At 34.4% G+C, this 13,820-nt stretch overlaps 1 protein-coding gene across 1 annotated transcript in view; it reads left to right on the top strand.

Moving 5' to 3' along the window:
- The window catches only part of LOC131679432 (fibrillin-1-like), a 96,315-nt gene that overhangs the window by 81,648 nt on the left and 847 nt on the right, over window positions 1-13,820 (top strand). The gene's annotated exons all lie outside the window — the stretch shown is intronic.

Here is a 13,820-nt window from a genome sequence, read left to right as displayed (position 1 = left end):
TTTCTGGGATCCGAAATATACCCGTCCCCGACCGAACATTGGAATTTCATAGATTGAAATCCGAGAAGGTGCCCGGGTACCCAGTTAGACAGTTAAATTAGGTAATTAAAACGGCTTAATGTATTAGCTTGACTGAGCCGTGGTTTTTCTGTACTTACAACGTGTGAACAATTAGATGAATGGAACCGAAATGATGTAGAAAATACTTATGGCTAATAATTCAATATACAGTAAGATTCCGTTTTTGGCACGTTCCGTTTTTGGCATGCTCCCATTTGGCACACTCCGATTTTGGCAACAAACGGGTTCCGTTTTTGGCAACATTCTTGTTGTACATAATAAGCCATTTAAAAATGTGCAATAGTTATTTTTTTGTATCAATTGACATCACATTTGACTTTATTTCCAAACATGGGAGTCATATTAACCCTTAAAGGGAATATTAATATTTTTTTTTCTCCAAATTATGTTAAAATTGTCTCATAGTTTCAATACATTACTGTGATAATTTTAAAATGCTTTTCGAATGTTGTTTTAAAACAGTGTTATGCATTTAAGGGTTAACTATATTTTACACTATACGTGTTGTATTTAATGATCACAATAAGTATAGAAATGTATTTTTTAAGTATATTACAACTGGTAGCAGTGTAACTAGTGTCTGCCGGAATTAATTTTTATAGTAAGACCCAGAGCCTGTGCCCTTTAAGAGTCAAGTACAGAGGAATGCGCTACACTGCGTAATAAGACTAGTTCTGGAGAAAATTTTCAATAGAACCTTAGTAACATTGCGAGCCTCTTTATCTTTGTATTATTACGACGTCAACACAAAACTTGGCACTAAATTTTCAGTACAAAACTGATGGCCCCCAAATAGTTTGGTTTGCTTTATAATGTCTTTGGCTAATTTGTTAGATTTTTTGGCGAGTTTTTCAAATGAATGGAATTAGGGTGGTCTGTGTTGTTGACGTGTTCAAAGTATCGACGGTTTAGATGTGTGAAGTTTTCCTGCGGAATGCCCTACAATTTATTAACACAAATGAGTTGAAGCAAGTTTGCTGAATAAACAAGGCTATCTATAATGGTTCATTTGTTATGATTTGTTTTAAGATTTAAGGTAGCGTGGCTCTTGAAAAATAGGGTTGCTTATATTATCTTTTGATATATTAATTTCTGCAATGCATTGTTCTGGAGATTTTTGAACTTTTATTGGAGCACATTTTCACCGCAGCACTGATGTTTTAATCCCTTTTGTTTGGACAGTTGCAAGTGATTTTTACAGGTTTTCTTGAAACCTATCTTCAAACATTGCAATTTGATTTTCAATCCATCAATGCCATCTGAAAGATCGACGATTGGTAGTTATAGAGGACAAAATTTATTTATTTTTTAATAGAGCTATGTTTTTTAACAAAATTGTTCATTAATATTCACGAAAGAAAAGATAACAATCCCAGGAGCGAATGTCATGATAACACACTTTGAAACTTTTTCGAAGATGTAGAAATAAAACATTTATTATTTTTCATAAAAAAATGTTAAAATTAATTTTCTCGAGTATTTTTTTTAAATGTCATGTAGTGCCATCTACATAAGTTATAAAGTATAACTGTCTTCAGTACATACGTTAAAATATCAAACGAACAACTTTGTCGAGGAAAGTTTTTTGATAGAACACCTCTGTCAAAAGATAGAACTAATCTAGATCAGTTTCTACTTATCTAGATCAAAACCTAAATTGTCAAAATAATTATCATTTTCATCTAAGAAATTTTGCTAAAGACACCAATCCTCCACGAAATATACCCAGGGCGCTAGAGGTTTTGAGCGTCGAAAGTAGCATTCTGCCCAACCATACGACGTCTGAATTTGATAAAAACATGAATAAAATTGAATTTTCTTATATTTTTCTTTCATTTCATTCCATTTCACATATGATTAAAAATCCTTGAAACATTTTTGAAATCGTAAATTGAAAATCTAAACTTCAAAAATAAGGTTCCATTTTTGGTACGGTTCCGGTTTTGGCAACTGAAAAAAATAAAATTGTTGCCGAAAACGGAATCCTACTGTATTGGCATTCCACGTGTAATAAAAAGAACGCCCCCGGAATCATTACTTCATTGTAAGGGGACTTTCTTTTGGTCGGGATCTCTTACATACTAACTCTCAAGTTAATAACCAGTGCTGCTCACTTCCACTCGCATTCAAGGTCAGACCACAACAGCATCCGTTGCTATTTCAAAAGCTACGACCGTTCGTGGTTTAGCTAGCATCATTGAAGGCTATGTATTGGATCTGATTGTAGTAGAATATTTTTCATTGTGGTTTCTGGCACGTGAGGTCCAGTTCTTGATATGTACATAATGTGGTATGGGAGCTGATAACAACTCACATTTTAAATATGCCAAAAAACAGGAACATGCCATGCTACCAGCATTTTCACGACACGCCTGGTTACAAACGTACACCACCTCTCCGTATGTCGGCATGATGGTCGCAATTTTTTTTTATTCGGATTTATTTTCCGTCGGCAACAACTCCATCATGTGGGCCCTAAGTATCGGCTCATCAATACATGGATCGGTACCAACGACTTACGTTCTTCAGGAAAGAATTTAAAATTTACGTTCTTCAGGAAATAATTTTAAATTTTTAAGCTCAGAGATCTCAAAGGATTGAATCCAATCCCACTGAGGGTAAGCAATCAGCTTACTACTCAATCGCCTCAGACACCAGTAACTTTTTGGAAGTACGCGGTGTCAGAATGTGTTGGAGGTTGTTGAACAAAGTAAAGCTTCTTCTAGTACAGATTTTCGTGTGAGATGAAACTATTTCTTGAGTTCCATAACTCCAATTTTAGCTTAGAGTTCCATAACTCCAATTTTAGCTCAACTTAAAGTCCACCCTCGTGGACAGACGGTCAAGCACGGCAATTTTAAAAACAAGTGCCAGTGTAGTGTTCGGACGAGTAAAAACCCTTTTTTGGAAGCAGACCGTTTTGTTTAGTGCAGCTCAAAACTAGAAGTTTTGTTAGATATTTTAATCAATTTTAGGCAAATAAATGAATTAAACTTACATTAATGGTTTTTCTTTTATCTCATCTGCTCTCCGAACAATGATAATCAAAGCCTTCCCTTGACCTAAATTTAAACAAGTTAGTTTAACACGTTGCTTATAGTTCATTTGTACTTGCAGTTTAAGAATATTTTAAGAGAAAGATGATTTGCTAAATGCAGTTTAAAGTATTGCTCGTAAATAAATCTTTTACTATGGCACAACGCCCACCATTTGTCACAGAACTAAAATGATATCTAGCCCTCGCTCGTGCAGTATCGCTCAGTATCTCACCGGTTCAATCCAGTGGTGCCAATACGAAGTATATGTCTACCGTGCTGAAGAGCCTCGACCAATCAACAAAGATACAGACGGCGCGAGTCGTCCAGTGGTACTATTCTCACGACTGCTTCTCTCCTCACCTCATTGGGTCCAATTCCAATCAAACTACTAATGATTTTGGCGAAGTAGTATGCTCTTCGTTAGTTTCTGATTGACGATTATCAGATCTTATAACTGCTTGTGAGACAAATTTCTGTTAGATTCTATCTGGCTCTGAACACCCTAACACTAGGAATAAAATGAGGAATCTGGAAGTCGTGCTTACTTAGTGTAATGCAACCGACTCAACAACGCTTCCGTCCAGTGGCGTAGCCAGAAATTTGGTTTGGAGGGGGATTTGATGGAAATCGCAAATTTTTTGAAAAAATGCTAAAATTTAATATGAGTTTGATAAATTATTGAAAACTCAAAAACATAAGTAGTCTAACAGATGTCATTCCAGTCTACAAACAAGAAGGATCAACATGGAACAGTTTTCAAACCTCTATAGATTATTTTCTTGTATAATATGTCAATGAAGTCAAAAATTGCGATCTTTTAAAGTGGGATAAATGATCTAAAAAATTTTCAACGTTCAAGATCACCTAATATAATAATCCTTGACTTTGAAGGTTTGACAACTTCGGGAAGTTATCAACATAAAACAGCGCCTGCTTTGATATAGAAATTTTACTAATTAATTCTCATAAAGGTAATTATGGTGAATTAATTTTTCAAAAATATTAAGAGACATGGTGCCTTCAGCAAAGTTTTTGATAATGTCATTTCAAACAATTTTGTTGAAAATATGAAGGCTACATGAATTCAACATATAGCGATTTTATTGGACTGGGCCTGCTATATTTCTCCTTAGTGAAGAAAAATTTAGATGAAAACTATTTGTTTCTGCGCTACGGATAAAATTGTTTGAAACAATCATTGTGAGTTGAGAACCTATAACTAAATTATGGATGGATGGAACTGAAACTTGCGTTTCGACTTCATCTCATCAGAATCCGACACTAACTTGGTGGGCGGACTAAACTAGCGCCGAATTGATGATAGCTCCTGAAAATGGAATCACTCTTTGTGTTTTTGAGTCCTTTTAATATCTGAGAATTATTTGTTTTAAATCCAGTTCCCTTATTTTTTTGTAAGCTTCAAAGGCACCTTGAACGCAATGTGAATTTATTATTTAATTACCGCAGAAGAGATTTATCAAATACAGTAATTTCAGAATAGCTTGTTGTAAAGATTTTCTACTACTATATTTCGATACTCTGAATATGTGGGATATTTATGTCTTTGACAAAGTTGTTTGAAATAGCACTTTCGAAAACTTTGCTGGAGACATTAAGTCTCGACTCAAATTTGCTTGAAGAGTAATTCTTCTCTATAATTACTTCTAGGAGGATTAACCGTCAAAATTATTCTATCAGCAGATGAACAGTTTTACGTTTTGAAATTCTTCAATGTTACTTAACATCGAAATTTGGCAGTTTCGAATGAATGTGATCGTGACCGTTAAAAATTTATCGAGCATTAATTTTACTTTTCTTCATTAGTCAACCTCACAACTTGCAGTACTAGTACGTAGCACACAAAATTTTAGTACGCCATTCATTGCATCCTGCTAAGAGGCTATTCATATAGTTGATAATACAACAAAAATCCAATGCTCATAAAACCGATCCTGACCTGCTAGAGACAAAATTACATCAGCTTTCAACTAGTTTCTGAAATGTTATTCTTGTTGTTTACTATATTGAATTGTTGTCTAAACTCTACACAATCTAAAAAAATACATTTTCAGCAAATGTTGAAATGTATGCAAGTTTTCGGTAAACAAGCTTATGTTTTATATGCAATCAACCTATTCAAATTTGGATTCCCATTCGAAAAATTGTCTCTAATTCATATTTTGAAGCATCTTTCCAAAAATGAGATAAATAATTCAGACAATTATTTTATTTTACATTGAAGTAATTTGGCAACTATGGGATTTTGGCTAAGAGATAAGTTACAAGATCCCCTTCCCACAATTTTCCAAAAGTTCTCATGACGCTTTAAACACAGTTCTCAATGTAGTGATCAGAGAATATTTTTCCAAAAATATTTTGTGGAATATTAAATTAAATTCGTCAGTATCAATTATTTTTTTCAATCCAATTAATTTTGGTTTGGGGGGGGGGGGGGTTTAACCCCCAAAACCCCCGGGGGCTACGCCACTGCTTCCGTCCAAAACTACAAGATCTAAGAGTAGATTGTTGTTTCGCTGCAGTTTCGTCACTCTTTGAGCCTACGGCTTCTGATCTGCATTTTTGTTAATGAAAACTCTGCCACTGCGACCATTATTCAGCTTATCTTTTACTGCTCTTTGCTCTAGGGGAATTATGGTTAAAACCGACACCTTAAGCTTAACACTTTTTCTAAGTTGCCACAAAACCAATAAAATTATAATTTTAATGCACAATTCTTCTTCAGAAAATTCTTAACAAGACATAATTTTTTCAGCGCTTCGAAAAATTAATTTCATTAAAAATTATTGGTTGTAAAACTTGGAAAACAAAGTGACTTTTTTAGGTACTGCGGGTAAAACCGACACCCTATAGGGGTAAGATCGACACCCCCTTTAATTTATTTTCTCTCCACTTTATTAAAATCTTTATCTTTATTAAAAATTAGATATATGCGTGATTAATAAAGTGTGAGTATGTATGATGCAAATATGTGCTTTTTATTGCTTCATCATGTAGTGAGGGGAAGAAAGTTCGAAAGCGTAGTACTATAAATAAGAGTATTTTATGCTATAGGATTATTTCTTGATATGAGTATTTCCAAATAATCCTTGCGCACATCATTGCAACCTCCAGTGTCATTTTATGTCGTAAGAGAAGATTTGCAAGCGTTCTACGTTCTGCTTATTGGATTCATTCACTTATAAGTGACACACACACACTTCTTAGTGAAACTATCTTTTTCAGATTTGATTTTTCGGACTCTGATTATCAACGATCTATTGGGGTATACATAATATCATTGTCTCATTGTGATAAAGTTCGTCTATGACAAACCAAGAGAACACTAGAAATTCGGTTTGATGAGCTTTTTGCAGAAATAGCAAAAGCTTCGATAGAATTAGATAAGCAAAAATTCCAATTTTTGATTTTTAAAGAGACTTATAAGAAATAAACACAATAAAAGTATTTTTGTGTATTTCAGCTATTACTATAGTGTGCTAATAGTGTAATTGAAGTGTCACAAAGATCCCCAGCCTTTTGTAATGAATAGCAAGTAAACACAACCATCTTAACAGTGTGTCGGTTTTACCCTAACCAAAGGGTGTCGGTTTTACCCCAACAGCGCACATTTTTTTATAAAAGCAATTAAAAATATTGAATTTCTCAAACTCGTCTTCAATGAACCTAGTTGATCATAGGAAAGGCCGATAATAATAGGTACTGAAAAATGGGGTGATTTGAAAAGCTTTTGTTCGGTTAAAACCTTAAAATCTACCAACGAAATTTTACATCCAGACGAGTATGAACGCTGCTGTCGTATGTTTTGTTTATTTTTATGACATTCGGCGCATTAACGTAAATCCAAATTTTCTTCAAATGCTCTACATAAACGTACTAATAATAATGTATCATTATGAAATGAATAAAAATTTGATTTCTAGGAAAAGTTGTGGGGTGTCGGTTTTACCCACAGTGTCGGTTTTTCCCACAATTCCCCTACATGTTACAAATTACCCGAATCCAATGAAGGTGGAAGCGAGATGTTGGTTTGTCCACATGTGTCGTTTCAACCGGTTACTACATTATTAAGGTAAATGAGGATCCGTTTGAGAATGGTATGCAATAATTCGCGAAGCATCATAAGATGCCTTTCAAAGTATCGCTTCTTCCGAAGAAATTATGCTGCACAATGGCAGAGAATATATTCCGAGCACTCGGACTCGTAGTTACTGAAACGACAAACGTCATCTTGAATGTTACTAAATTTTTCAGGTAATTATTGGCAATGTCCTGTAAATATGTAAGTCTTTTCGTTTTAAATCCATTTATTTTTTTGGCTGTCGTTGTATGAATTTTTTAGCTTGTTGAGCGCCTACTACGTAACGCCAGCCATTTAATAGATAGTGTCTTACCCAAGCTGAATGTTCTAGTTTGATGGCACAGGTAGATATGCCTAGAAATGGTTTTGATCCAAAAAACATGTTTAATTAACCACGTATAGCTAATTCGTCATCCACTTCGTTACCAACGACTCTTTTGTGGCTTGGTACCCAGAATATCTTTACTGTATTCCGAGTTGCCAGTTGTTGAAAAGATGCGATACACTCCTAAACCAGTTGAAGCTTATATTTCGGCGACCTCATTGCCAATAGTGCTTGGCTGTCTGAGAAGATTACATGGTTGTAGTTACGTTTCCTGTAGACTTTCTAATTGATATTGCGTCTTTAATTCTTGGTTCATATACTCCAAGTCAGTCAGCTCACCCATTTTAGAACCATCCATATAGATCCGTATTGTACTATGAGGTAGTATGAGACCAACCGAATCCAACATCTGACGATCCACTATGTGGACCTCATTTGAGATGTCGAAGTTCGGTTTCAGGAATCATGAATCAGAATATATTGACTTAAATGGCACATTCCTTGTTTTGACTGGAAAACAGACAGAGAAAGAATTACCGGAACGGTGAGAATGAAGAAAAGCAAGGAATGTATTAATTCTATCAACGACTGGATTTGTCGTTAACATCTGCCGATAGGCTTTGCGGCAGATATCAACATGCCCTCTCCATAGCTGCTATCCACTACCAAAGTCTGGCGGTGACTGAGTTAGGTAGGGGTCAAACAGTGTAATAAATATCTCAAGCCTTGAGCGCAGTCCACTGGACCTAAAAATAGATAACGAGAGAGATTTTGCCCGATCGATGAGAGGAAGAGGTGACGATCTGCTTATAGGAGACATTGGGGGTCGATAGGTCAATTAAGATGAATCGGAGGCTGCAGCGGTGATCACGATAGTATTGGGAATATGTGATGACATCATCACAGTTCCTCGATGGCGGAGTGGTTAACACACCCAACTAGAGACTGGAAGATCGCAGGTTCGAGGAGGACATATTTTTTCTCGATGTTTCCAGTAAAAAAGTGAATTTTCGCCTAGTAGTATCTTTGATCTGAATTATTATCCCTAATCCTAATGCCAAAGAACAAATAAAAAACTCTCGAAACCCGTTAGGGAAAACCATTATCATTACTGAAATTTGCTTTTCCATGAAACTTTTCGATAACCTTCCGTCACTTCTATTAAACATTTTCAAATACTTTATAATTTACATAATCTTATTAGAAACAGTTGTTTAAGAAGCTTTTGTAAAATTGTGTAGGAAAAGCGGAAAATTTATGAATTTTCTCTATCTGCAACATATAAACCCCAATTACCAATTAATTTAGTATACCCTTTTAACATAAACTATCGCACAAATGAAAATAGGTTCGCCGAATTTTGGAAAGAATCGATAAAATAACCCCTTGAAAACTATCTAAAAATTGTTGTAGTTCGATGCAATTTAAAGAAAATATCCTCAGAAAATGGGATGTACCTATTACTGTGAATAATAAATACAGTAAAGACCTGTTCCTATTGTCTCCATGGTGTATTTCAGGCTGACAAAATGGGCACATTGACTAAATCGCGATATTTTTCTTCATAATAAACTGAAGCAGTTAAGAAGGGAAGAATATTCCCTTCCCTTGATGTAGTCTAATATCTATTTCTGATTATTTAATATAGTCTTCTAGCGCAAAAATTTAAAAAAATATATTTTTATTTTTGCATATTTGCATCTTTAAGATAAGGAAAACATGATCAAGAAAGGATTTACTTAAATTCAGCCTTGTTTGTCTGCTAGAGCCCATCAAACATATTTTCATATGAGGCTGATAAAATTGGGGGCTGATCAAATCGGGTCTTCAATGTATTATAATAGATAGGCAGTATTCGAAGAAGTTTCTTGTGGGCGAGTGTAGAACGACTTTGTTTCTACTTACTTGGAGTCAGCGGCATAGTCAGAAATTCGGTTTGGTAGGGATTTGATGAAAATCTAACTTACTGTCCAAATGGAAACCGCCATCTTTGAAGTTTTAAAATTATGGAGAATCAGTTTTTCAAAAAATTGTAACAGAGTTCCTGGTTTTAGCAATTTTGTTGAGACTTTCATTTTAAACAACTTTATTGTAGGCATGAATACTATGTATATGGAGTATATCGAGATATAAAATGATATTTACGAAGTGTTCCTTAATCTAGTTTTTTTTTTCTAAAATAACTTTCTATTGTGAGCTTCACAAACTCAAGCTTTGGATAAAATGTAAATTTTATCGTTTATAAACAATAGAAGATATTTATCATAAACAGTAAAATCATAATAATTTGATTTAAAATTATTATGTCTTCAACAAAGTGGTTTATAATAGCACTCCCCAAAAATTTCCTGAAGACATTAAGTCTGGAACTAAATTTGTTTGAAGATTAAATTCGCCATAAATACTTTTTGAAGGATATAAATCTAAAATTATTTTATCAAATGATGTGCTGTTTTACGTTTGTAAAATTCATCAAAGATAGTAAACCTGCGAAATTGGCGGAACGGAAAACGCCATTTTTCATAAAATCCCCTACTTTCGGAAGGTGGTTTTCTCGTCATTAATTCTATAACGTTTTCATCTTAGCTCGGCGCCTTCCCAAAATAAAAACATTTTCAGCAAATGTTGGAAGTTATGCATTTTTTTCGGTGGGCAGTTCTAAGTTTCATAGACATTAAAGCAATTCCAGTTTCGCTTATTATTACAGTATACCTCTTCAAAACTGAACTCAATATGATAGGAAATTATGATTACGATTATGATTGATTTCAGAACTCTTGAATGAGTTTCTATTGGAATGTTTTTAGGTGTGTATTTGATATTGATGTTATTAGACAACTGTACTGTGAGATCAAGACTAATAGATCAGTTACAGATCAGGATAGCATTTCCACAATTTTTCAAAGGTCCTCATGATGTTTCATACAATAGGTCATCAATATACTGATCAGATAATTGTCATTGTAATATTGAATTAAATCAGTCAGCATCAATAAATTTTTAACTTCAATCCAATATTTTTTTTTGGTGAGGGTGGGGGTGAGGTTAAACCCCAAAGCATCCTCTTGGCTACACCGCTGCTTGGAGTTATTCATTTCGATCCGATGGTTATAAGTCAGAAGGTTCGTGCAAATGATAATTTTTGCACACATGAGTGATCAAGTTCCATCTAGACAACTTGGAATTGTTCGGTGGTTATTCTAGCGGTTGTAGATGGAGAAATGAAATACGAAATTCGTTTTATCGAAATAATGTTTGGCTCACTTAAATGGATTAATACTATATTGACCAATAAATAGGCGACAAAGAGTAATCCACAAACAACAAGCCATAACTTTTAAAGCATTCGAAATATGTATTTGATGTCTTCAGTAAAGTTATTCGCAAAAGTAAGAGCTACAAATTTTCTGAAGGCATTATTTCAATACAATCACTTCCAAGAAAATTTATGAAAATATCTCACTCTTAGGGGGATTAAGCAGTAAAATCACAATACCAAAAGAAAGGCATATTATATGCTTTAAATTCTCCGAAGATACTATACACCTAAAATTATCCGTTTTGACGTTAATAATACATTGAATGTTTTTGGTCTTATTTCTGGCTATTGGAAATGATAAAAATCTTTCGTGTGCATTTAATGTTAAATATCTCTGTTAATAATACTCCGATTTCAACAATCTATAGTTTGTTCGAAAGGTATTTATATAAACTATCTTAAAATATATAAATTGTCTACTAACGTCGTCAATTTCGGCAGCAAATTTCAAAAAACCGCGAAAAATGCGATTTTTGCACCTTCCAATATTCATATCTTGGAAACTAAACATCAGAATCAAAAACAATTTAATAACGTTCTGTCTGGGTGATAGGTCTTTCATTTAAAATTGGTTTGGATAAGATCGGTTAAGTCATTGCTGAGAAACACGAATGAGAGTTTGTCCGTTACACACACACATATACACACAGCTATTGTCCCAAATCGTCGAGCTGAGTCGATTGGTATATAAGACTCGGCCCTCCGGGCTTCGGAAAAAATCTTGAAAGTTTGAGCGAATTCAATACATTTCTATTATAAGAAATGTAAAAATATTTCCAAAAAGTTAATAGAGTGCCATGAGTTCTGGAACAATCACCCTTTTACTAGACCATGAACAAAAATCATGTATTTTATAATAATGTTCATTTCCCCTTCAGTAACGGCTATATAACGCTTTTATTAATGGAGATATCTGCTTTTGCTTTGTAAACTTCAGTCACGCTTTCCACCATTTCATTTCCAAATTGATTTTCTGTACATGAACTAGTTCACAACTATATGAACATTATTCATAAAACCAAACGTTGAATCGTGATTTTATTCATAGATTTAGGAAAATTGTTCAGAGTCCGACTATGCGACGTGAATTGATTTACGATTTATTACATCTTTACCATGATTTGGTTTTCGTGGTTGTGAATTGGTTCATAAAATCGAAACATATTTCCTCGTGAATCATTTCACAAAACTCGGAATATTATTCAAGAATCCTTTCAATCATCGTGAACTAGTTGATGATTCACAATTCAATATCTGTACTCGTAAAATAGTTCAAATATTATTCATGTATCCGTGTATTGATTCATGAATCCTAGTATATTTGTCACAGCTTACCATTCGTACTCGTGAAATGGTTCATCAAATCATGAAATTATTTTTATGGTTTTGTGAACTGGCTTCTGATTTCTAGTATAATGCTCACACCTGATCATCCGTGCACGTGGAATAGTTTACAAAATCATAAAATATCCATGGATTCGTGAACTGGTTCATGTTTCCTAGTAGATGATTCACGATCTGTCATGAGTGCTTGTGATATTGAGGGGGATAGGGATATCTAATTATTTTCAATTTCATGCAACTCTGAACATGGTCATGAAATTTTCACATGAACTAATTCACAAAATTTAGGTTTGTCATGAAATATCATATAGTTTTGTCCAGCTTCTAGCGACTAGTAATAGATGTGAGCTGCATAAATAAGAAAACTATTAGAACCTCGAACATTGTTATTCATTTGATAAGGGTCGATGTGGTATCCGGATATAAAACAAAAAGTGCGCTGAGCAACAAAAATACATTATAGAGCTACAAATAGTGTTCATGTATAGTTCACAAAATAAGATACCGCGAATCAGTAACACTTTTAGGGTCCTGTTCATATTGTCACGTTACTCTGAGTAAAACATCCGATAGTAAGTTAACATGAACATGAGTCGCCTTACTCCATATGTGAAATTCGAAAGCGAACCCAAGAATCACACCAATAATCAAATATCACGATAACGTGCATATAAATTACAAAAGTTGTGACTAAGATCCTGCATTCACGAACATAATTCACACTACTCGGGACCAAAACATCAAAAATCGTGACTAAGATACTGAAATCGTGAACATGAATACCTCTACTTGTGACTAAAATATCACGATAATCTAAAGAGAAATTACAGCAATCGTGACAAAGGTCATGAATCCATGAAAATAGATCACACTAATAAAAACCGACATTAACCTCATGAAAGAAATATCACAATAACGTGACATCATGGACATCGTTTAAATGGTTCTTTTACTTGATCTACTTAACCCTGCGGAAGTCGCGCAAATGGCTCACTGAACAAGCACCCTTTGATGCCCTAAGACGATTTCGCTATATTTTCAAAGCAGCGTGCACCCAGTGCACTAGCGCGACTGCCGGAAAGTTAATACAAACCAGTGTATTCCCAAAATATGAACAATCATTATAAAAACTAAACATGTCCAAGGAACAACCACATTAACCCAACCGAATATTGGAATGTATCCCCATCATGGCGTCGTCATGTATATTTTGATTGTGAAATAGTTTTTTGAAAACATAAATAGTTTCATGGTTACGAGGTATATTATCCACAACTGCTGGAACTTGGTAGCGATTTTCGAAAATCGAACACAGTTCAGGAAATTGTGACTTTTTGTTCATAAATTTATGAACGGATTTTTATCCATGTACCACTTACGGTTACTAATAATTCTTCCTAATTCGGACTGGACCATACGATGACTGGTTCTTCAGACCAGTTCGTTAAACTTTGTACTATTACCCATCATCCGGGTACTTCGAATCATTACCAAATGTATTTTTAATTTCCAGGTTACTTGATCTTTGGCCGCCAGTTTCCAGTCTCCTTGAACATTCGCCCCTCTCGTACCTTGCTTAATTGCACACAACTAGCGAGTGCGGTGTCTGCCGCG

This window comes from Topomyia yanbarensis, chromosome 2 (genome assembly GCF_030247195.1).
Source record: "Topomyia yanbarensis strain Yona2022 chromosome 2, ASM3024719v1, whole genome shotgun sequence".
Taxonomy (NCBI): domain Eukaryota; kingdom Metazoa; phylum Arthropoda; class Insecta; order Diptera; family Culicidae; genus Topomyia; species Topomyia yanbarensis.
The sequence above is the reverse complement of the archived record's forward strand: the minus strand, read 5'-3'. Positions and strand labels throughout refer to the sequence as shown.